The sequence below is a fragment of the Rhipicephalus microplus genome, chromosome X (assembly GCF_043290135.1).
Source record: "Rhipicephalus microplus isolate Deutch F79 chromosome X, USDA_Rmic, whole genome shotgun sequence".
Classification (NCBI taxonomy): domain Eukaryota; kingdom Metazoa; phylum Arthropoda; class Arachnida; order Ixodida; family Ixodidae; genus Rhipicephalus; species Rhipicephalus microplus.
This window is the reverse complement of record NC_134710.1, coordinates 319997743-320019725: the sequence shown is the minus strand read 5'-3', so window position 1 is coordinate 320019725 and position 21983 is coordinate 319997743. Positions and strand designations below refer to the sequence as shown.

The 21983-nt window shown below is 49.5% G+C and overlaps 1 long non-coding RNA gene across 1 annotated transcript in view; it reads left to right on the top strand.

The window, feature by feature from the left end:
• The first annotated feature begins 770 nt into the window (after positions 1-770).
• Positions 771-21983, top strand: part of LOC142776255 (uncharacterized) — a 42233-nt gene continuing 21020 nt past the window's right edge. The window contains exons 1-2 of the long non-coding RNA XR_012887397.1: positions 771-892; positions 978-1060. This is a non-coding gene — a long non-coding RNA (uncharacterized LOC142776255). The remainder of the gene's footprint in view (positions 893-977; positions 1061-21983) is intronic.

Genomic DNA, 21983 nt, shown 5'->3' with positions numbered 1-21983 from the left:
ATGCCTACTGCCGCTTCCACAACGTGGCTTCCGGCCCGGTGATGCTGTGTACGCGAAAAACTTGCGCCCCGAGGCCCCGAGCGGCTTGCTGGTGGTGTGCTGCGACGTTTGGGTCACGTCATGTACGAGCTGCGGACTGCAGACGGTACCGTGCACCACCCCGCCGCGGTGGTCTAGTGGCTAAGGTACTCGGCTGCTGACCGTCAGGTCGCGGGATCGAATCCCGGCTGCGGCGGCTGCATTTCCGATGGAGGCGGAAATGTTGTAGGCATGTGTGCTCAGATGTGGGTGCACGTTAAAGAACCCCACGTGGTCCAAATTTCCATAGCCCTCCACTACGGCGTCTCTCATATTCAAATAGTGGTTTTGGGACGTTAAACCCCACAAATAGATCAACGGTATTGTGCACCGACGCCACCAGGACCATGTGCGCCGAGCATGGCACTGTGAGCCCGGAGGCTTAAGCCATGAAACGGCCCCATAGCTAGCTCTCCCGGCTACACCAAGCCCCGCCCTGGGATCTGTTGGGCCTGAGACGTTGCCGTATCTCAGGCGTTACACTCGCTAACGCCGGTCAGTGCGACATTATGGCATCGGTGACTATGGGGGAAGGGATGTGATAGTCGGTGAAATCACGTGATGTGACGTCAGTGGACAGCGAGAGAGCATGCGCCAGTTCTGTGCCTGTTTTCTGTTATCACCAACTGTGCTGATACATATCACCACCTTAGCTATATAAGCTGTGTCCTTCCTTCTCAATACACACCCCTGTTCCGTGTTGTTGCGTTTCACACGTCAGTTCATTACAAGAACCAACAAGCTCAGCTCGTCATTATTCTATCTTGCTATTTCTTGTCCATGAACCAGCGAAACGCCACTTGCATCCGAATGTGTACGTACCTTGAGCCTAAATGAGTGCAATGACTATGTGAGTTCACTGAATGCATTCGCTAATGAAGTCATTTTCTTCTCCCTAGGAACGCCGACTATCTTCACACCGCACCCTGTTCCATAAAGACAGTAGACCACCTGGTGGATGATCCTCACGGCACTCCCTCGAGTAAGCACTTTCTCATATCTCCAAGAGTATCGATTCAACTAAAGATATTGCATGTGGCAGGTTTATTCGCAGGCGTCGGTCACTGAAAAAGTTGCCATAGGATTGCCGGGAGTGTGCTCGTATACCTAACACCCACCATAAGTGATTAGGGGGCTATAACGTAGCGCTAATATGATTGATTGATTGACATGTGGGGTTAAATGTCCCAAAACTACCTTTTAATTATGAGACACGCCTTAGTGGAGGGCTCCGGGAATTCCGACCACCTGGGGTTCTTTAACGTGCACATAACTCTGAGCACACGGGCCTACAGCATTTCCGCCTCCATCGGAAATGCAGCCGCCGCAGCCGGGATTCGATCTCGCGGCCTGCGGGTCAGCAGCCGAGTACCTTAACCGCTAGAACACCGTGGCGGGGTTCACGCTAGTATGAGCTGAGACGCGAAGGCTATGGTTATGATTGCCTGCATTAGAAATTGCATATATTTTGTTATGGGAGAAGCACCTATGTGCTCACCTATAGTTAGCACACTAAGAAAATCTAGCTATTTGAAAACATTTATTTTAAATATTTGGCACATGTGTGAGTGCACCTATTTGAGATTTTCGGAAAATTGTTAATATGAGAACAGACAGTACTGGGCAAGTGATAGATCGATGGGCAGGGCGCTTAATGTATGTAGTTCTCTGTCTTGTGTCAAGCGCTGCTTATTACAGTCTCGCTAAATGCAGGCATTTGATCTGAGTCAAGCACGAGTTAGGTGTTTGCGTCTGTTCCTGGTCACAAGATATAGTATACACAAAGAAATTCTACAGTTAATAATGAGAAATGCTCGTTCGTGCTTCGGGCGTTGGCGCTTTTAGTGTGTTGTGGAACGCAATATCAAAGTGGGAAGGATGGTGAAACGCTGATGATATCAAGTGCGGCACGGGACTACAATGTGCAATAGTAATTTTGGGGCGAAGCTCCTTAAAGCGGCACCCATTCGTCCCACGTCAAAGTCGTAGTGCGTAACCATTCTTATGCTTTGACCTGCAAGGTGGTGCCGGTGGGAGATTTCTCCTGTGCGTTGTTGAGGAATAAAAAATTCTCAGCGTGTGCGTTAACTAAAAGCCAAATTATCCCGTCTTTCATTCTCAATTAGCAGCCATTATCATGTACATTGAGCACTATCTGACAAGACAGGGTTGCTAGGTTATACTCACTGGGCGTAACCTCCTTGGTAGAAAGGGTTGCTAGGTTATACTCGCTGAGCGTAACCTCGTTGGTTTCAGAAAGGTTTAGCGAGCGTTGGGCCGCAGTGCTATGAATACAGTGAACTAGTATATACCATGAACTCGAGGTGGTTAAAGGTGGGAAGTAGACACGAAGCGCAAGTCATAAGAAAGTGTGCGTGTGCCCCCTCTCGTTTAGTCCTTGGAATGTCCGCTGGATGACGGTGCTTCTATATGCGAAATATATGATGAAAAGATGCGAGATGCTGGTACTTGGAGTGTTGACTGTAGATGGATGAACGGAAACACAGATGCATGGACGGTCGCATGGATGGCGGCACGGACGGATGGACGAACGCACGGGTGGGTGGATGGACGCATGGACGGTTACACAGATGGACGCATGGACGGACGGAAGCAAGAACGAATGGACGGACGGATGCTTCGCCCCACTCTCCATGATTCACCCCGTGGATATGCTGCCATTATTTGCCTAGACAGCAGTAGAAACTTCTAGAACTACAGGAAGTGTCGTAGTAAGACAAATTATTGAATTTATTATCAGCTTGTACTACGTCCAATGCAGCACTGTGTGCTCGCTCAACGAGTTCAAATTCACTCATTCCTGTGATATCTGCCTTGGTTCCGTGCTTGCAACTGTAACTTCGTTGCTTGACCTAACAGAGTGCTGCCCCATGCCTTCCACCTCCTGGTGTCCATTGCAGCGAATCTGTCCTTCTGATAGCATGACCTGTGCAGCTCTATTTCTCTCACACCCGCATTCAAAAACCAACGCCATTCTTATCGCTCGTTTTCTTTGCCGGTATTTGTTAATCAATTTGTTTTGCGGTCCAAGGGTGAAAGTGCGGCACCAACTGCGCCATGCTGCGCCAATCTGACCTGCTACGTCAAGCCGTGCCTAAACGGCAATTTTCACGTGCAGCGCCAAATTTAGTCCAGAGCTTTATCAGCGACCGAACAACACGCGTGGGCTACACAAAGGACGATATAAAGTTCCGCGTCCATACCAAAAGTCGTATTTCAGATCATTCATGAGCCTTGCGCCAGGTGAACACAATGCGTGATTCTTGTTAAGGTGGCGTTCGTCTGCATACCTCATTATGCGACTCTCTGTATATTTTAACAGCCAAGAAGTTAAGCAAACTATCAAGATGGCAGTGGTGTTGCAAAAAAACTCGCCGCACCGTTGCCGAGCAACCACCGAGCGCGTGCTGTACTCAGCAGTTTCTCGGCACCGTTGCGGGGAGTTTTTGGCCATATAAACTGAGAAAAACATCAGTGTCACCAGGAAAGCGATGACTGAAATAGCAACAATTTGTAATTCTGTAATGATCATGCCGCACGCGCTCTTTTCTACTTTTGTTGCTGCGTCATTACGAGCGTAATGCTGCCTTGAGCAAGCCGCGCCCGAATTACTGTAGATCATTCAGATAATCATAAAACCTTCCAATGAGATTACGTGCACGATGCGTACATTAAGGCTTGTTCTGGGACTTACGCGGCCGCTACTGATAACGCTGGTGTTTTCGATGGCACATGTGTAAATGCCGACGCACTTTGCGGCTGGCAGATTATAGACGGCTGACACTGCGATGTTCCCTGCTAGCAGACTACAGCGTGCATTGCTTGTAGAACACGGGTTAGCCCAAATAAAATGTTCACTCATGAACACAGCGGCTGCTGCTTTCGTTGACATCACGACCCCGCGCGGCAATACGAAGGCTGACAGCTAACTCTTTTGGATCCGACATCGCTACACTTGCAACTACAATACGCTGGTTTAAGAAAATAAGTATCTCCGCTCCAAGGAGAAATGCGTGGAGCTGAGTGTGTTTTCAACGAAGGACGTGTTTTCTTGCGCTCCCATCGCTCAGCGCTCTTTTGCGTGCAGCCCTTTTAAGGGCTACAGATGTCATCGAAAGGCGAATCAACAGGAAGCCGTCTCGGCAACCTCGACATCGGCGTCCACGCAGCAACAGCAGGCACAACCGATGCCTGCACGCACCAAATCCCAGCCTCTGGAGAACAGCAGCCATGTCGCTGCCAACCCCTCCCGGGCTCAGAGCAAGGGGAAGGTGACAACCGGCCCTTTCTCCTCCTTTGCCACGACCGTGGCTTCCAGTGAGGGACTAGTTTCTCGCAGCAACACCGAGGCGAAAATATTCTCCGCCTCTAGTTCCTCATGGTAGCATCGCACACCAGCCTCGTCGACGTCCAACACATTGTATACGACGGGGAAGACGTCGGAGGCCCCAGCTTCCGCTTCCATGATTTCACCCCACTCCATCTCCATCCGGACGCTGACATAGCGGTGCCCGTACCACAACCCCCGTCTCCTTCTGCAGCAGTAAGAGAGGGCTGCGACACCACGCCTCAGCCGGGCTCTGACACACCAGCGGTGCCTTTGACACCGCTCCCGGCCATTCTTGCAGCAGTCGGCGAGCGCGGCGGCACCCTCTTATTTCGCCCTGTTAGGAAGAGGGTCATTTTTCCGACGGCCACCCGCGATGCCATCGCGGTCTTTTTTTCTGGCTTCCAGTCTACTCGGTGCGTGCGCGCCAATTTTCGCTGCGACGTCGTTGGAGTGGGCATTCAACTCTTCGCGGACCCAGCACTTTTTCTTCAGGTGGGCCGGCTCTGCGAGATCCGCGTCAGGGGGAAGCGTCTCGTGGATAACGCCAGCGTCGACACCATCTACGGCATCGACGCAAACCTCGACATGGACGACATCGTGACAAACCTAGTTTCTGCCGTCCCTGTCGTCTCCTGTGTCCGCCGAGGCAGGTGTTTCACGAACACTTCTGATATGTGAGGTTTAACGTCCCAAAACCACCATATTTCACGAACATTTTTGAGGGCATCATTGTTCCGCCGGAGGTGTACCTGTACAAGCTCAAAAGGCTGGTCCGCCCTGTCGTCTGTCGCGGGCCTTTCAGTGCTCCAGCAGTGGCCCCTTCAGCCATGCCATGGTCCCCCGCTCGCGGGACGAGCGCTGCCTTAGTTGCGGTGGCAGATACCCCACGGGAGCTCCGCCGCGGTTGTCTATAGTGGCTAAGGTACCCGGCTGCTCACCCGCAGGTCGCGGGATTGAATCCTGGCTGCAGTGGCTGCATTTCCGATGGAAGCGGAAATGCTGTAGGCCTGTGTGCTCAGATTCGGGTGCACGTTAAAGAACCCCAGGTGGTCGAAATTTTCGGAGACCTTGACTATGGCGTCTCTCATAATCATATGGTGGTTTTGGAACGTTAAACACCAAATATCAATCAAATGGGATTGTGTTCCTCGAGATCCCCTCGCATCATTACCAGTGGCGCAAACCGCCCAGCGGACGAGCCGCGCTGCCCTTCCTGGCAGATTCAACGCAAGGGCACCGTCATCATTGCCTTTTCGGATTGCCCAGTGATCACCGCCAAGCGTTGGAGAAAGCCAGGGTTGCAGTCGACACCAACGACAAGCGTGGCAGCGTGGAGGTCCCTCAGGGTCGCTACTTTCGCGACGCTGTCGCCTGTGGTGGCCGATCGACGTCGGCAACTGCTCCTCGCCCTTTCATATACACACCCGCCCTTCCTTATTTTTCTGTGAATTTCTTTTGCACGAGTAGGCTCGTACTACTCTACTGATTCTAGGGCACGGCTCTTCAAGCCACAAGTGTTTTTCCTCTTCATACACCACCTAGGATTTTCGACTTCTGCCTAATATTTGTGTTTACTTCGTCACTAATTTGCATTGTCTTTAATCATCTTTTGCTCTTTTGAAGGAGGAACTGAGGGAGCACAGTTACAAGTCGAATAAACTGCCGCATGAAGGCTTTCTAGCTATTCACACTCATGCATGTTGTTGCTGACCTTTGTTCCAGAATACAATCATTGTTGGTGGACATAAAGATGAGATGACTCGTTTGACAGTAGAAGCCGAACTCATTGACGCTCTAGGCAATGTTTGCATCAGTAAGCATTGTCACTCATGAAGCTGGGGTTCCTTTGTACGTGGTGATACCTGGTTTTGTCTGTTATGTTTTTTTTCTTTTTTCTCTCATGTAGGTCGCATTGTCGCGTGGTTGTCTGAATGAATCCACGTACTTATCTGTCTGCTTGACGATTATGGCTTAAAAACGGCTTGGTGTTCGAAAATAAACATGTTGTTGCTAGTAGCGTTCTGTCCTGTCAGTCTATCCCTTCCCGTTTCCGTATGTCGTCTCGTGCTACGAAAATTCTTTCTAGAGCACTGTTGAAGGTGGGTCCCTATCATGCTTTAAAAGGTATTTTTTTGGCTAGTAGGTTCTTTTTTGTAAATGGCACTATAGTACTGGAAAAACGGGGCATGCGAATATTATCTCTTCTGTTCTGTCTTTGCAGAACTGCAGTATTATATCCGTCGTGCTTTCTGTATGCGCTTCAGCCTTTTTACGATCACCCTATTCGTTTTAGGTCGCACGATTGGTGTTCTTCATATTCTCAATTGTTTGAGTAGATGAGGCGTATGAAGAGCGCTGCATCTTGCGCAACGGCCATGCGCAATGTTGTGGGTGTCCTGCACCAATGCGCGTGACTCCTTGACCCCACGCTGCTCTAAATAGTTCGTGCAAGTCGAAAATCAGTCCTCTTGCCATGTGAATGGTCGACAGCAGCTATTCCGGTGTTTCGGCTTGTAGACTTTCGTTCCTGGCGAAAGTTGATTCTGCGTTTTTCCGGGTTCGAGCCTGTCGCCTGCCGAACGGTATATCGCTTAAGTACAAGTTGTACACTAAGGTGGTGCGACACCTCTACACCAGTTTTAGTGTTTTATTATCTAAAGTGTTTTACTGTATTGTGCTTGAATGTATGGATGAATAATTTTATTATGGTCCTTTGGTGCGTGTGTTTAGCGTGCAGCGGGACGTGCCCACGTCGGGACAGAGAGACCTTGCCCCTCCGGCGTGTCTCGGGCCCGATGGACAACAAGTGCTGTCTACAATCTGTTGTTTCAGCTGCAGCATCACGTCCTGTGCGGAGAGGTTGCGGCGAAATCGAAATCTGATCATTGTGGTAGGGGGGGGGGGAAGACGTCAGCGTCTTCGAGGTAATCAGTAACACGAGTCAGGACGGCGTGTACGAAGACTTTACCCACGCAGGACGTGAGCGAGATCGGCCTTAGTTTATTGAATGTCACCTGCTTGCCTTGATTGGGAATAATGACCACGCGGGCCCTTTTCTACGCATCGGGGAGGGAGCCTTCTCGCCAGCAGTCGCGTAATTGACTCATCGTCTAGGTTGCGTAAAGTCTTGTTGGTTACTCGATTAGGGCCCAGAGCAGAGCTGGTGTTGAGGTTGCTTAAGCCTGCAAATATTTCAGCTTTATTAAACTCCGCGTCTAGCTTCTCACTGTTGTCTACCTCATACATTTCGTGCTGTGTTGTTTCTCCTGCTCTAAAATAGCGCTCGCGAACAGCCTAAAGAAGTTCATTTGGCGTGCACCCAAACTCATGTACGAGCCTTCTAATCTTGCGCCCCTGAGCGCTCTTGGTCTCCTCCGGATCCAGAAGGTGCCGGAAGAGGCACCAAGCGTTCACACCACGCATCTGTCTCTCGAGGCCATTGCATGTCTTTTCCCATTGTGTGCGGCATACCTAAAAAGCATGTTCTTCTGTCTCCCTGTCCAGTTTGGCTATGCGGCTACGTAACATCCTATTATGTCTTTGACAGTTTCATCTCTTTAGGAAACCCTGCTTTGCCTCCCACAGGTGCAGGAGCGGGCTATCTATCACGTGAAGGTTTGCCTCTGAAAAGATCTCGTGCGTTACTGCCTCCACGTCTGCCCTGAGCGTCTCGGTCCATTCTTCATTGTTCGTTATTGGTTGGTCGCCTCGCTCACGTTCCTTGCGTGTCTTACGGAATGCATCCCATTCCGCAAGACAGAGCCTGCGTCCTCTGGCCTTCCCTTCGCTCTCAAAGTGACACCCGCTCGCACGCAATCCCGTGTCTATTTTAATCTCTATCAAGCAGTTATCCCTTCCGAGATCTTCCTGCATGTTGCGCCACTGCGCGTTGGTTACGTTCGCCAGGAACGCAAGGACTGGTAGCGTGTCTGCGCAGACGCTGTTGCTCCTGCGCGTGGGATCGGCAGGGTTCGCGATGAGCTCTAGTCGCTGGTGTGCCGAGTCGTCCAACAGGAGCCTGCCCTTGGGTGTTTCTCGCGGATATGCCCAGGCCACGGGAGGTGTGTTGAAGTCTCCTGCAACGAGTAGCGGCCGATCACCGGCGACTGCCCGTACTTTACGGAGCAGCTCCCCAAATCTGTGCTGCAGTGAGGGCTTGCTGTATACGTTCAATACTAATAGTTCTTAACCCATACTCAGAATTATCTCTACGAACACGTGCGGTATCTTCCACTTGAAGCTCCGCCACTGTGAGGGTGCGACGAACGAGCACCGCAGCGGCCGGCGACGTCACCCCAACACCAGTCGACGCAACTCGGCGTCTTCGTTTCCTGTGGTCTTCGTTAGACGCGGCCGCATCTATGGCTTTGTAGCCCACTAGTTTGACCGGGTCATTTGTCTCTATGGTGTTGTGGCTTTTTATTCCTTAAAGCACATGCGCGATTTGTACGCTGATGTCTGGCAACGTGAATGTCTAAGACAACATTCACATTAATGGCTAGTGTAAAGTGTAGATTATTGATGTCTGCGGAATTGCAAACATGTCACAGTGGTCGTGCATTAACAAAGTCGACTCACCGTCGTGTGCACACCGTTCGCAATCTCTTGGTTGACCATCGACTAATCCTGATACTAGAAAAAATGATCACAATATATCCACGCAGTGAATGATGACGAGTGTGGTGAAGCGTCCATCAGTCCAAGGGTGCTTCCGTTCATCCATTCGTTTTTGCTTCCATCCGCCCATGTGACGATTTATCCGTGCAACCGTCCGCGCGACCGTCTGGGCGACCATCTGTACGTCTGTCTGTCTGTACGTCTGTCTGTCTGTACGTCTGTCTGTCTGTACGTCTGTCTGTCTGTACGTCTGTCTGTCTGTCTGTCCGTTTTTGCTCCGAAACGAAACCAGAAACGGTCAAAAGTCAACCCCATTGGCAGCGCCCACCAATATTGCTCAAGTTTCAGCGTTCATAATTGTGCGATTGTCAAGTAAAAAGCAATTATTTCGCGTATCTGAGGAAAACTAACTACACTTCAATATTCTGTACGTGTCTCTTTATACAAGAGAGGCATACGTCGATAATAAAACGGACAGTAGCGTTCATCATGCTGCGCTGACAATGCAACGCTATGCAGAAAAAGGCAAGTGTTTTCAAAACTTTCCTAAGGCGACATGTTGGTGGCACTAGCCCGTCACTTTGCGTTGTACCCCTTATCACCTCCAAAACAGGCGCTCATGCCATCTTTCGTTTTCGAAGATGACTGCCAGATAGCGCTCGTGTCTTACGTGTCTTGAAGCACCCGTTTGCCTCCGCTTCACGGATCGAGGCACTCTAACGCAGCTCCTCCAGAATACAAGTAACCAATTTTCTCACGCAAAAAATCAAATTAGCGTTTATTTCAGTCTCTCCAGTTGCAAGACAAAAGTCTTTCGACGACATTAACAGCGACACATGCGGATACGGGGCCATTTTTTATTCCATTACAGTATCAAGGTGTGTGGTTCAGGCGTACGGACCTGTCTAGGATCACACATGGCTACAAACGTTTTCATCACGGCCAGACAAGGCTCTTTTATAACAATCTCGAAGAACGGCGCATGCGCAGTACGTCTATTTATGGCACATTTCAGGGTTTAAATGTTGCTAGGTTGCTTTTAATTTAAACTTTGTGCTGTGAACTCATCAATAACTGCAGCTTTGCACGGCTCCTTTGCAGGTGTTGGAATGGCACGATCCCGGCTTGGTATCAATTAAAATCAGCTGTCTGTAGCTTAGCGGTGGGTCCCGTTGCCGAACGCGGCTCTGAGGTGGCTTCTTTGCTGCTACTGATTCAACGCATGCGTAGCTTGGCAGTGATGTCATAACAGCTGGCATGGTTCCGAGGCGAGGCCAGGTGGTGGTTAAGCAACACGGGGGGGGGGGGGGGGGGGGGGCGAGGTTTTAAAGCGGAACAGCTGTATTGATTACATGGTTGAACGCTTCGCAGCAAAAAAAAAAAGCAAGGAAAGGGACGAAGTGCTTCTAATAATGACCTGCCTCTGATATATGACTTTTCTGATGTAAAGAAACAGCCATGCCTGCGCGGAATGCACAGCACAGTCACAGCGAAAGCTGGAAGAGCATCCTTTCAGAACCATTTTTAAACATTCTCTGGGTAAATGTCACAAGCACACTTGCAGGGTACCCGCTTCCGCATACATCATTATTTTTTGTTATAGCGATGCAGTCACTATGTCATCCATCGTATACGTCGGAGATAGGCAATACCTGCTTCACGCTTGCAAGGAATGTTCTGCTTTTTTCTATGGTGTGGCCCTTGACGATGAAGTATAATGCCTGAAGCTTTCGTAACGATTTAGAGAATTCTATGACCTCCTTCTAACACAATTTAAATTGTGACGTTTGGCCATTCCTTCGCTGTTCTCAAACGCTTTATTAGTAGTACTACCGAGATTTCTTTCCCGATATTAGGTCTGCCTAAGGCCAATTTGCACTGACTACCAAGCGACGTCGTGGCTCGGTGGTAGACGGCTGGCATAGTGAGGAGGGAACAAGGGGGTCACTCCATTGTGTTCATAGTGTTTTTTATTCAGTATTTGTTGTGTTCCAAGCACCCCAGTGTCACGAGCGAGCCTCCGAACCCGCGAAGGACCGAATGCTGAAACTGCTTTCAGATGTTGACTCCTCCCCTTCCCCCGCTCGGCGCAAACGAGCCACCGTTCGTTTCCCCCGGCAGTTCGGCCGCCGCCTCCATCCGAATAGGAATGAACTTGTTTTTAACCGTTCGAGGCTGTCTGAGCTTTTTGGACTACCGCGACCTACGCGTACGTCTATGGGCCGACGACAACACCGGACATAACAGTGGCGACGAGGAAGTGGATTTGGACCAACGCTACGCAACGATATTGACAAGCTACAAGCTATGGCTACGCACGGGCTCCCAAATCGGCTACCCGAATTCAATGGCTCATCATGGTCATCGTGGTTTGGACGACTGCAATTTTACTTCGAGGCTAACAACATCACTGATGCAGCAATGAAGAGGGCCAACCTGCTAACGCTGTGTGGGGAGCAGACATATGACACAGTCTGTGCCCTGATTCAGCCACACACTGCAGTAGCCATTGACTACGACGACATCGTAGCAGCGCTAGAAGAGCACTATGACCCAAGGGCATTGGAAGTCTACTGTCGAGCCCGCTTCCAACGGCGAGACCAACTGGAAGGCGAAAAAGTGGCCGAATACGTAGCGGCTCTCAAAAACCTCGCTGCTGACTGCAATTTCGGGACGTTGACCGCGTCAACTGCAGCTACTGCGCAGGAGGGAGGATCGACTGCCACACCTGCTAACACCACTATGCTCGCCTTGGACGTTATGTTTCGTGACCGTTTTGTGTGCGGACTGCGTGACGCAGGCCTACAAGAAGGCCCGTTCGCGGAGACGGGTCTCACCTTCTCCAAAGCCTATGTCACGGACGGCTATTTTTGGCGACACCGCGTCACGGCAATTAACGGGCGCCGTACTCCCCGATTGACCGTGAGAAACGGTGGCTTATGAAGGGGAGCCGAGAAGTGCAAAATGGGGTGCTCTTCTTAGAACGTCGCCGCCGACGGTTAATCCTTTTGTAACTGTGGCGGCGTCTGCAAGGTCGTAGAAGGCCGCAGTATACCCCGAACAAGGATTAGACTACGAGACGCCCGGCTGAGAGCTAAATGGTTGACCGTTCCCACGGGGAAAAGCGTGGGAAACGCTCTGGTGGCCAAGCCGTATGACAACAACCCGACAGGTTGTCACTCTCGCTAGTTGAGGGCCCTCTCCCAATTAAAAAGGGGTAAGGTCAAAATATTTTTGGGGCGGAGTTTCCATCAATTAAACGCGCATGATTGGACCCAGGTAGAGGTCTCTTGTCCCCAAGGAAGAGAGCGAGGAGACACGAGGGGGATTTAAGCGCAGGATTTTGCCCTGCTAGGCAGACTAGTCGCTGACCAACATGGTGTAGAAACAGATCAACAAGCATCTCTTCTAGAAGTTTTTAGTGTGGCTCTGTATCGGCTGGCCACCTAAACTTAGCCGTTCGTCTAGCTGTGACGCGATATTAACGTCTGCAACGTAGACATCGGGACTTCGCCTCGAGTTAGCTCAACCTGCTCGAAGTCACCTGCAAGCACTAGCCTCCCGGAGCCACCAGCGTTGCAACACCGCCGACATCGCAGTCGTGCCAGAACTCTCTTCGACTTCTCGCATCCGATCGTCGGGGACACAACGCTGCCGGTCATCACACGTATGCCTTCACCTGTTTATATCTTCGAACTTTCTCCTCCGTAGTTCTATTGTTGTTAGTTTGTGTAGTTTCTAATAGTTCTCTCTCGTAAGCTGATTTATTGTTTCTGTTATATATTTCTTTAGTTGTATCAAGTGTCGATGTATTTTGTTAGTTGTATTGAAGTGTTGTATTAGATCCCGTGTGCTGCAATATCACTACAGTAAAGTTGTTTTGTTTTCTCACGTCTCTGATCTCTTCACTGTCTCTGCTTGCGTACGGAACGAACCAACCTGCTGTCATTCCCGTCGCCAACTTCGCGCTGGCGACGCTAGAGTGGCAGCTTGTAACAAAACTGGCGTCCGCGAGACAGGACGTTCCGTACAAGAGTAAGACAGTAAGGGGTGAACGAGAACCGTGCGGACAGCGTTGTGATAGAGCCGCACAGTTGAAGCGGTTGCATCCTGCAATGATTGCGCTGTTTTTATAGTGGCATTATAGTGACAGTTGCAGTATGGAGTGTATGGATTTTGATAAGTGGATCACGCAAGGTAAACAGTTAGGCCTCGAGGGCGCCGAACTGAGACAATGGGTTAAGGAGCAGCAGGAACAGGTGCAGGCCAGAGAAAAGCGGGCACTGGCCCGAGAGGAAAGGGAAAAAAAGGAGAGAAAACGTGAAGAAAGGGAACGAGAAGCGGCAAGGGAAGCGGCAAGGGAAGCCGGAGAACAGGAAGTACAGTTACTGCAATTAAAGATTCGCCTCAGTGAGAGTAGCAGGGTGAGCCGATCCAGCAGTGAGCACGGAGATGCCGGCGAGGAACTGTCATTTGAGCGAGACACATGGTGTCAAGGGCTACTCACGGTTCTGCCTTGCGAGGCAAATGAAGCTGTTGCGCGACTCAGTCAGCAGAACGCGAACAACTACGATGTAGTTAAGGGAGAGATGTTCCAGATATTCGGAACTTCTGTCTGGACAAAGGAGGAGCAGCTCAGACAAGAGTCTGAAAGAAAGCGCAAAACAGAAAGACAACAGTCTGAAAGTGAGGTGCGTCGGAAAGCGCTGAATATTAAAGAGTGGCAGCTTGTAACAAAACTGGCGTCCGCGACAGGACGAACCTGCAATGCGACGACATGCACGATCCCCAGGTATGTCAATACAAGACAGCGACCTGCAATTTTTGCCAAAAACTGAGACACATTGAAAAGGCATGTATCTCGAAGCGCAAACAGCTCGGACCGAAGACTTCAGTGCAACGGAACAACAATGTCGACGCACAGGAAGGCCAGACGCAAGATACAAGCCGAACAGCACTAACGTCATCGGCACTATATGACTTAAACGCCGTTGTGAACCTCGGAACGAGACCGAAGATTACAACTGAAATTATGGTACACCAGCGCCCTATCAGGTTTGAGGTGGATTCCGGAGCAGCATGTATGCTCATCAGCGAGGACACTTTTCGCGCTACTTGGCGTGAGAACGCGCCAGCTCTCCAGCAAGACGACACGCAGCTGAGAACGTGGTCCGGACATTCCCTTCCACTGCTGGGCTGTGCCAACGTAGACGTGTACTACAATGGGCAGACCCATCAGCTCCCCTTGCTAGTCGTCCACGGTTCTGGATCAAGCCTTTTAGGACGAAATTGGTTCACCCCCCTTTGGCGGAGCTCACCACACACCCAGTTATCCGTCAGTGGAGAAGCTTCAAGATAAGTACAAAGCGGTTTTCTCCGAAGAAATACCAGGGAACAACGGACCTCCAGTCACACTGGAGCTGCGGGAGGATGCGACGCCAAAATTTTTTTAAGCTAGGTCGGTGCCTTTCGCCCTACGAACGTCAGTCGACAATGAGCTTGACCGACTGCAGGAAAGGGGGATCATGGAACCGACGCAACATTCGGAATGGGCTACACCACTCGTTGTCGTCCGAAAGAAGAACGGTACCCTACGCCTCTGCGGAGACTACCGGAGCACTGTCAACCTGGCTACAAAAGCGTCTTCCTACCCACTGCCTACACCGGAAGAGGTTTTTAGCACGCTTCGTGGTGGAAAAATCTTCAGCACCTTGGACTTGACACAAACCTACCAGCAGCTGAAGGTGAGTGAATCAACGTCTGAACTGCTCACGATAAACACTATTAAGGGTCTTTACAAAGTTAAAAGGCTACCATTCGGAATATCTGCAGCGCCAGCAATCTTCCAGAAATTTATGGAGTCTACACTTAGCGGGATCCCAGGTGTTTGCGTCTACTTGGACGATGTTATTGTCGGTGGCGCCTCCAATGAAGAGCACACAAAACGCTTCGAGCTCATTTTGGAAAAACTAGCAAATGCTAATTTGCGCATCAGTAAAGAAAAATTACGGCATATTCACGGGGTGAATGATGATGAATGGGCGAAGCTCCGGAGGGATTCATCGGTAAACTGTGAATCTTCCGTGTAATTCGCCCAGTCGATCATCATGTAAAGACGTGAGAAACGCTGTGTGTGTATATACACAAATCAACTTTTATTTGTTCTTAGACGATGGATGGCTTGCGATGTCCCTTGATTGATTGATTGATTGATTGATATGTGGGGTTGAACGTCCCAAACCACTATATGATTATGAGAGACGCCGTAGTGGAGGGCTCCGGAAATTTCGACCACCTGGGGTTCTTTAACGTGCACCCAAATCTGAGCACACGGGCCTACAACATTTCCGCCTCCATCGGAAATGCAGCCGCCGCAGCCGGGATTTGAACCCGCGCCCTGCGGGTCAGCAGCCGAGTATGCGATGTCCCTTGCCTCGCGCGCTCGCACATCGGGATTCTGTCTGCGAGCGCGCGCTGCTGCCGCCTTGCGCTCTCTCCGCTGTGCAGCCTTAACCATCCGGTGACTCCGAGCGCGCGCCAACAGCGAACGGATTTTATTACAACGCTCCCCCTAGCGTACGTCGCCGCACTAAATCGAACAATTGCCTTCAACCAATGACACGCGCCATATGTGACATCATTCCTATTTTATAAGATCTCGCGTCTTTCATCAACTACAAGTACCGCTTTCTAGTTTATAACATCTTGCATCTTTTCATCATCAGCTACAAGTACCACCATCTAGTAAACACTACAAGAACTAAACGAGAGGTGGCTACATACAGGAGACGGTGCCGCCATCTAGTGAACACTGCAAGAACTAAACTAGAGGTGGCTACATACAGGGGACGGTACCGCCATCTAGTGAACACTGCAAGAACTAAACTAGAGGTGGCTACATACAGGCTACAGGGGACGCACAGCCCATGCCCTAAGGAGCTTCGCCCCTAAAATGTGTTTTTGCGGTGCCTGAAGTGAAGTTTCTTGGACATCAAATTGACGCGCAGGGTATCCATCCCACTGAAGACAAAGTGCGTGCAATCACCGAAGCACGAGCGCCTACTAACAAGCAAGAACTGCAGTCGTTTTTGGGGCTATTGACGTTCTACGACCACTTCTTAGAACATCGAGCTACAGTGGCCAACGATCTATATCAGCTCCTGCAGAAAAAAAAGTCCCATAGACTTGGTCGCCACGCCACCAAGAGTCATTTGTTGCCCTTAAGCAACTACTTCGCAAGTCTACTGTTCTGCGACACTACGACGAAAGGAGACCCCTACTGCTAGCCTGTGACGCATCACCATATGGAGTGGGAGCAGTCCTCTCCCAAGTTGACGACCAGAGACGGGAAGCCCCGATCGCTTTTGCTTCGCGCACCCTATCGCAGGCAGAGAGGAATTATTCCCAGCTAGATAAAGAGGGACTTGCCATCGTCTACGCAGCAGATCACTTTCGGCAGTACATTACCGACAGGAAAGTGACTTTCATAACAGATCACCGGCCCTTATTGGGTATTATGGGTCCCCAGAAGCCAATGCCACAGAAATTGCCGCCGCGAAGGACACGATGGTGCATCAAGATGTCGGCGTACGATTACGAACTCGTACATCGCACTGGGAAGAAACACCAGAACGCCGACGCACTAAGCCGCCTGCCGCTAGACACCACAATAGATGAACCACCCCCGCCGGGTGATATACTCAGGTTCGAGGCGCTGCCGAACCCTCCGCTAACTGCTGACACGGTAGCAGCATCAACACCAGAGTGCACTGTCTTGAAAGAAGTCTACACAGCTATACAGGAAGGCAACGTGCAGAAGCTAAAGGGTGAACACTTCAACGCTTACCGCAAGCGAGCTGCGGAGTTGAGCACTCATCGCGGTTGCGTCACCTTGGGATCAAGAGTTGTAATTCCAGTGGCACTTTGCGAACAGGCCATGTCGCTTGTTCACGCAGGTCATCGAGACATTGTTGCAATGAAAAAGTGCGCCAGAAGTAATATGTGGTGGCCTGGTATCGACCATGATATAGAATTAACAGTTCACGATTGCCAGCCTTGCCAATGCAACCACAGAAGCCCGCCAAGAGCCCCTATTCCCGAATGGGAAAGACCAGACACGCCTTGGCACACCCTGCACATTATTTTGCTTGACCTATCGGAGGGTGTTCGTTCGTGGTGGTTCTAGGCGCATACACCAAGTGGCTGGAGGTAAAACAAATGGCTACAACGACATCGGCAGCAGTTATCGACACTCTGCGGTCGTTGTTTGCAACGTTTGGCCTACGGCGCAAGGTGGTCTCGGACAACGGCACTCCGTTTGTGTCCACGGAGATTCTCAAGTTTTACAGCGACAACGACGTCTCGTCTGTTACATCAGCTCCTTACCACCCGGCTACGAACGGACAAGCCGAGCGCTACGTGGCTGAGCTAAAGCAGGCCCTTACTAAAGATCAGACTGGGACAATGCAACGCCGCATCGCGCGCTTTCTCTTCAGACAGCACAACACTGTTCAAAGAACTACTGATCAAACGCCAGCGAAATTGATGTTCGGACGAGAAATGAGAACCCAGCTGACAGCAATTATCCCGGAGCGCTCAGCGAAAGCACCGTCGGAGGAAGAAAAGCTCCCGCATAGCAAGAGAATTGAAAGTGGACAGTGCATATACGCCCACCAGTTCCACAGAAAGGTCGGCTGGGTTGAAGTGACAGCACACAAACGCATAGGTTTGCGGTCATGGCTCGTCGACATTGGTGGAAAGGCCACACGCCGCCACCTTAATCAGCTACGCCGTTCAGGTAATTTACCAAAGGAACCTCCCATTCAAGCAGCCACCTCGACGGAAGCTTCGTTCCACTTAGCCTGGCATCTCGCACCAGATGAATCGGCGCCGCCGCCCGCCGACCCTGAACACAAGAGAAACGACACCCAGCGAGCGGAGGCTTCTCTTCCTAGTGCGTCCAGAGCATCCACGCGCCCACAACGGCCCCCAGATCGCTTCCAAGCGACAATCTAAGGAGGGCGGAGATGTTGTGTTCAGAGCACCCCTGTGTCACGAGCGAGCCTCCGAACCCGCGAAAGACCGGATGCTGAAGCTGCTTCCAGATGTTGACTCCTCCCCTTCCCCCGCTCGGCGCAAACGAGCCACCGTTCGTTTCCCCCGGCAGTTCGGCCGCCGCCTCCATCCGAATAGGAATAAACTTGTTTTTACCCGTTCGAGGCTGTCTGAGCTTTTTGGACACCCGCGACCTACGCGTTCGTCTGTGGGCCGACGACAACACCGGACATAACAGTATTTTTTGCTTCTTTTGCGCGATAGTGATTACAGACACCGGGGGTGGAAACAACACGCGACTTTTGTTGTGACCCCATAACAGCTTTCGCTGTAAAGGAGGAGAAGGCTGTTCGTGACGATAATTAGGTAAAACAATGAGGCAGTCTTCGTCGCCCTTCCTCCTATTTGCATAAAGTCGGGGGGGGGGTAGGGGGTATTATACCTTTTTACCCCATCGTGGGAATGTCTGGGGCTTTTCTAGTGTTCTTTCTAAAGCTTGTCATCTTCATCATCACCTCATCGTGGGAATGTTTGTGGCCTTTCTAGTGCCATTTCTAAACCCTTGTCATAATCATCATTAGCTGATCGTGGGAATGTCTGTGGCCTTTCTAGGGCCAGTTCTAATTCCTTGTCATCATCATCAGCCTGACTACGCCCATGGCAGGGAATATAGGTCTCCCATGTTCCACCTATCAAGCCGACCTAAACCCTCTTAGGGCACCTTATACGAGTAAACATGCCAAGTGTCTACAAACGCATATATGATACTTTTGGAGAAGTTGGGAAGCATTCACTATTCCAATATTTCTCATTCTACAGATAAGTCAAGCACTCGCTATAAAGAGTGTTTCAAGAAATGTGTCTAATATGGTTTTAAAAAGCTGAAAAAGACGATATTTGCTCGCTGTCTTCATAGTTGCCTTTTCTGTAATGGCAGACGTCTTAAGAAGGTTGAAGACTTAGTTTTCAAAGAAAATTAGGACAGTAAAATAATTATCTTTTTTTTACTGGAGTTAGGCAGTTCAGAAAAATAGGAGAATTGAATTCCTTGACGTAAAAAACTCATTGCTGCTTTGAGATTACAGAAAAGTAGGAATTAAAGAAATTTTTCTGAATTTTACGGTGAAACCGAAACCAATAGAGCGAAGAAAAAAAGAAGCAGACGACTACAATTACGTCACAAGGCTGCAGTTGTTTCCCGTTCGATAACGTGTCTACGTAATGCGTGTTGTAATTGCGAGCGCAGCCACGCCCACACAATGAAGTCGGTTGATGGTCCCTCCTTTCATTTGCGCTCTTTCGCGTTTCGGTTTTAGTTTCGTCGCAGACTTGGGGAGAATTCAATTATTCCGCAATTAATATTAGAGGCCGCTTTACAAAAATCTCAAAGCTTCAATAGGTTTTTCACACGAATGAATTCAATTCTTCCATTTGACCAAACTGCCCCACTCCACTAATTTTAACTTTCCTAATTACCGTTCCAAATAACGACATCAACACCCTTAAGGTGCCTGGCACTACCTAAAAACCAACTATGAAGACAGCGACCAAATACCACTTTTTCTTGATGTTTTCAAGAATACTGGACATATTTCTTGCAACACCATGTACATCGTAAATTGGTAAGTACATTTCGATGATGCTGTGGCCGATGAGGAATCATGGCTCATCATTGTAAGGAGAGGGAAGCTTTACACTACATACTCGTTGCATGATTCACTATGTGTGGTTACTGGTGGTTATCTTACTTTTGGCCACTCTATATTGTTCAAGCCCATTAATTATTATTATTAATATTACCACGCTATATTGCATATGTAACGCGATGTCTTGACCCTACACAAGCCCCCGACATGGGTCTTGTGTAGGGTCTGAAAAAAGTTTCAAAAATACCCCCCTGCCAAGCAAAGGCCCCGGCCTCAAATTCCTCATGATTGTGCATTTTTAATGCAAAGCATCTCCTAATTACCTTCGGCGACTTTGAGCGTATCTATCTATCTATCTATCTATCTATCTATCTATCTATCTATCTATCTATCTATCTATCTATCTATCTATCTATCTATCTATCTATCTATCTATCTATACGCCTATGATTTGTAGTCTCTCCTGGCCGTTCGGCTGATGGGATCTATATAAAAAATTGGTATAGCATATCGTGACTATGATGAGCACAAGCCACTACTCATAACATAAAACTCATGAGGCATGGCATGTGTGTCATAATTGTCATGATTTACATGTCATGGTCTTGCTGCTCCTGCGGTGGTTTCGTTCACATGACATATCGCAAAACTGGTATGGTACATGTCTACATGGCGAACACAAGTGGCAGGCCCTCACGTAGAAATCATGACATGCGTGTCATGTAAAACATGACTACATGCTGCGCTCATAATGCACTCTCGGCTGTTTAACTAGCTTCACATATAACAACTTTGGTTGACGTGACGCGAACGGATGACGAAGGTGAATGACACATCCAAATATAATAATCAAGACATGCCTGTCATGTAAAACATGACTACATGCTAAGCACAGAGTGTGCTTGCGGCCATTTCGCCAGCTTCACACATACCAAATTTGGTATTACGTGATGTGAATGGACGACGAACAGGATAATCATGTGAAGTCATGTACGGCATAATTTACGCCCCCCCCTGGTAATGTGCTTATTTTAATGTGACAGTCCACCCTTCCTCATTCGTGCTTCACATATCATCGATTCCCACTGTACATGGATCTACTTTTTTTTTTCTACAGACTTACGCAAACGATAATTGCCTTGGCTCAGTACACTTACAGCAGTTCACGGGCGCTCTGAGACCCGTTGTTTGTGCAAGGCACGCTTTGACCGGTGCGGAACGCAACTAATTGATTGATATGTGGGGTTTAACGTCCCGAAACCACCATATGATTATGAGAGACGCCGTAGTGAAGGGCTCCAGAAATTTCGACCACCTGGGGTTCTTTAACGTGCACCCAAAGCGGAACGCAACTACTCGGTAGCAGTATCTGGCCATATCACTTTTGTATTAAAAACGTTCGACATGTTTTTGTGATGGCACTCGGTTTATTATTCAGACTGATCAAGCACTCTGTTGGCTGAAACGGTTACCAAATTCCTCCAGACAATTGGCCCAATGGACGCTTATTTTGCAAAGCTGCGGTTATGTCATTGAGTATAGGAAGGATACAGGTAGCACTAACAGAGTTTCTGACGCACTTTCATGTGCGCCGTTGTCTATTGGACCTCGGGTCGAGTGGAAAACTGTGTGCGGCAACGACAGCACTTAATACCATGCATTCATGTTGGTGTCTTTGGTTACTAAACAGGAGCTTCTTGCAGCGCAGAAGAGTGATGACCGCTTTTTTAAAGTGTCAGAAAAGCTTGCGGCTCGTGATGCAGCTAACGCAAGAAGCGACGAGGAGACGTACTGCTAAGAGGAGAAAGCCTCTTTTTTCGGCATTTTACCCACGTCAACTTTGGTAATGCGGAATTACCATTTCGAGTTGTTATTCCTCACACGCTAATCCTCCATAGCGCACTGCCACGACAGTGCCTTAGCTAGTCACTCTTCAGGACAGAAAACTTGAGAGAAGCAGTATTGGGTATGGTAACTTGGCTGGGCATGACAGAGGATGTGTTAAATTATCTGCGTTCCTGTTCAGTTTGTCAAAGGGCAAAACCACGTGGTGGTTGACCGCTATAGATGCAATGGAATCAGTTGAGAGTATGTCACCTTGGCCAATAGTAGCATGTGACGCAAGGGTCCTTTTCCCATGACTCCGCGGCGAAACCAGTACCTGCTTGTTGTCACTGACCATTTCACGAAATGGGTTGAATTGTTTTCTTTGTGCAAGCTTACTCTGCAGAAAGTAT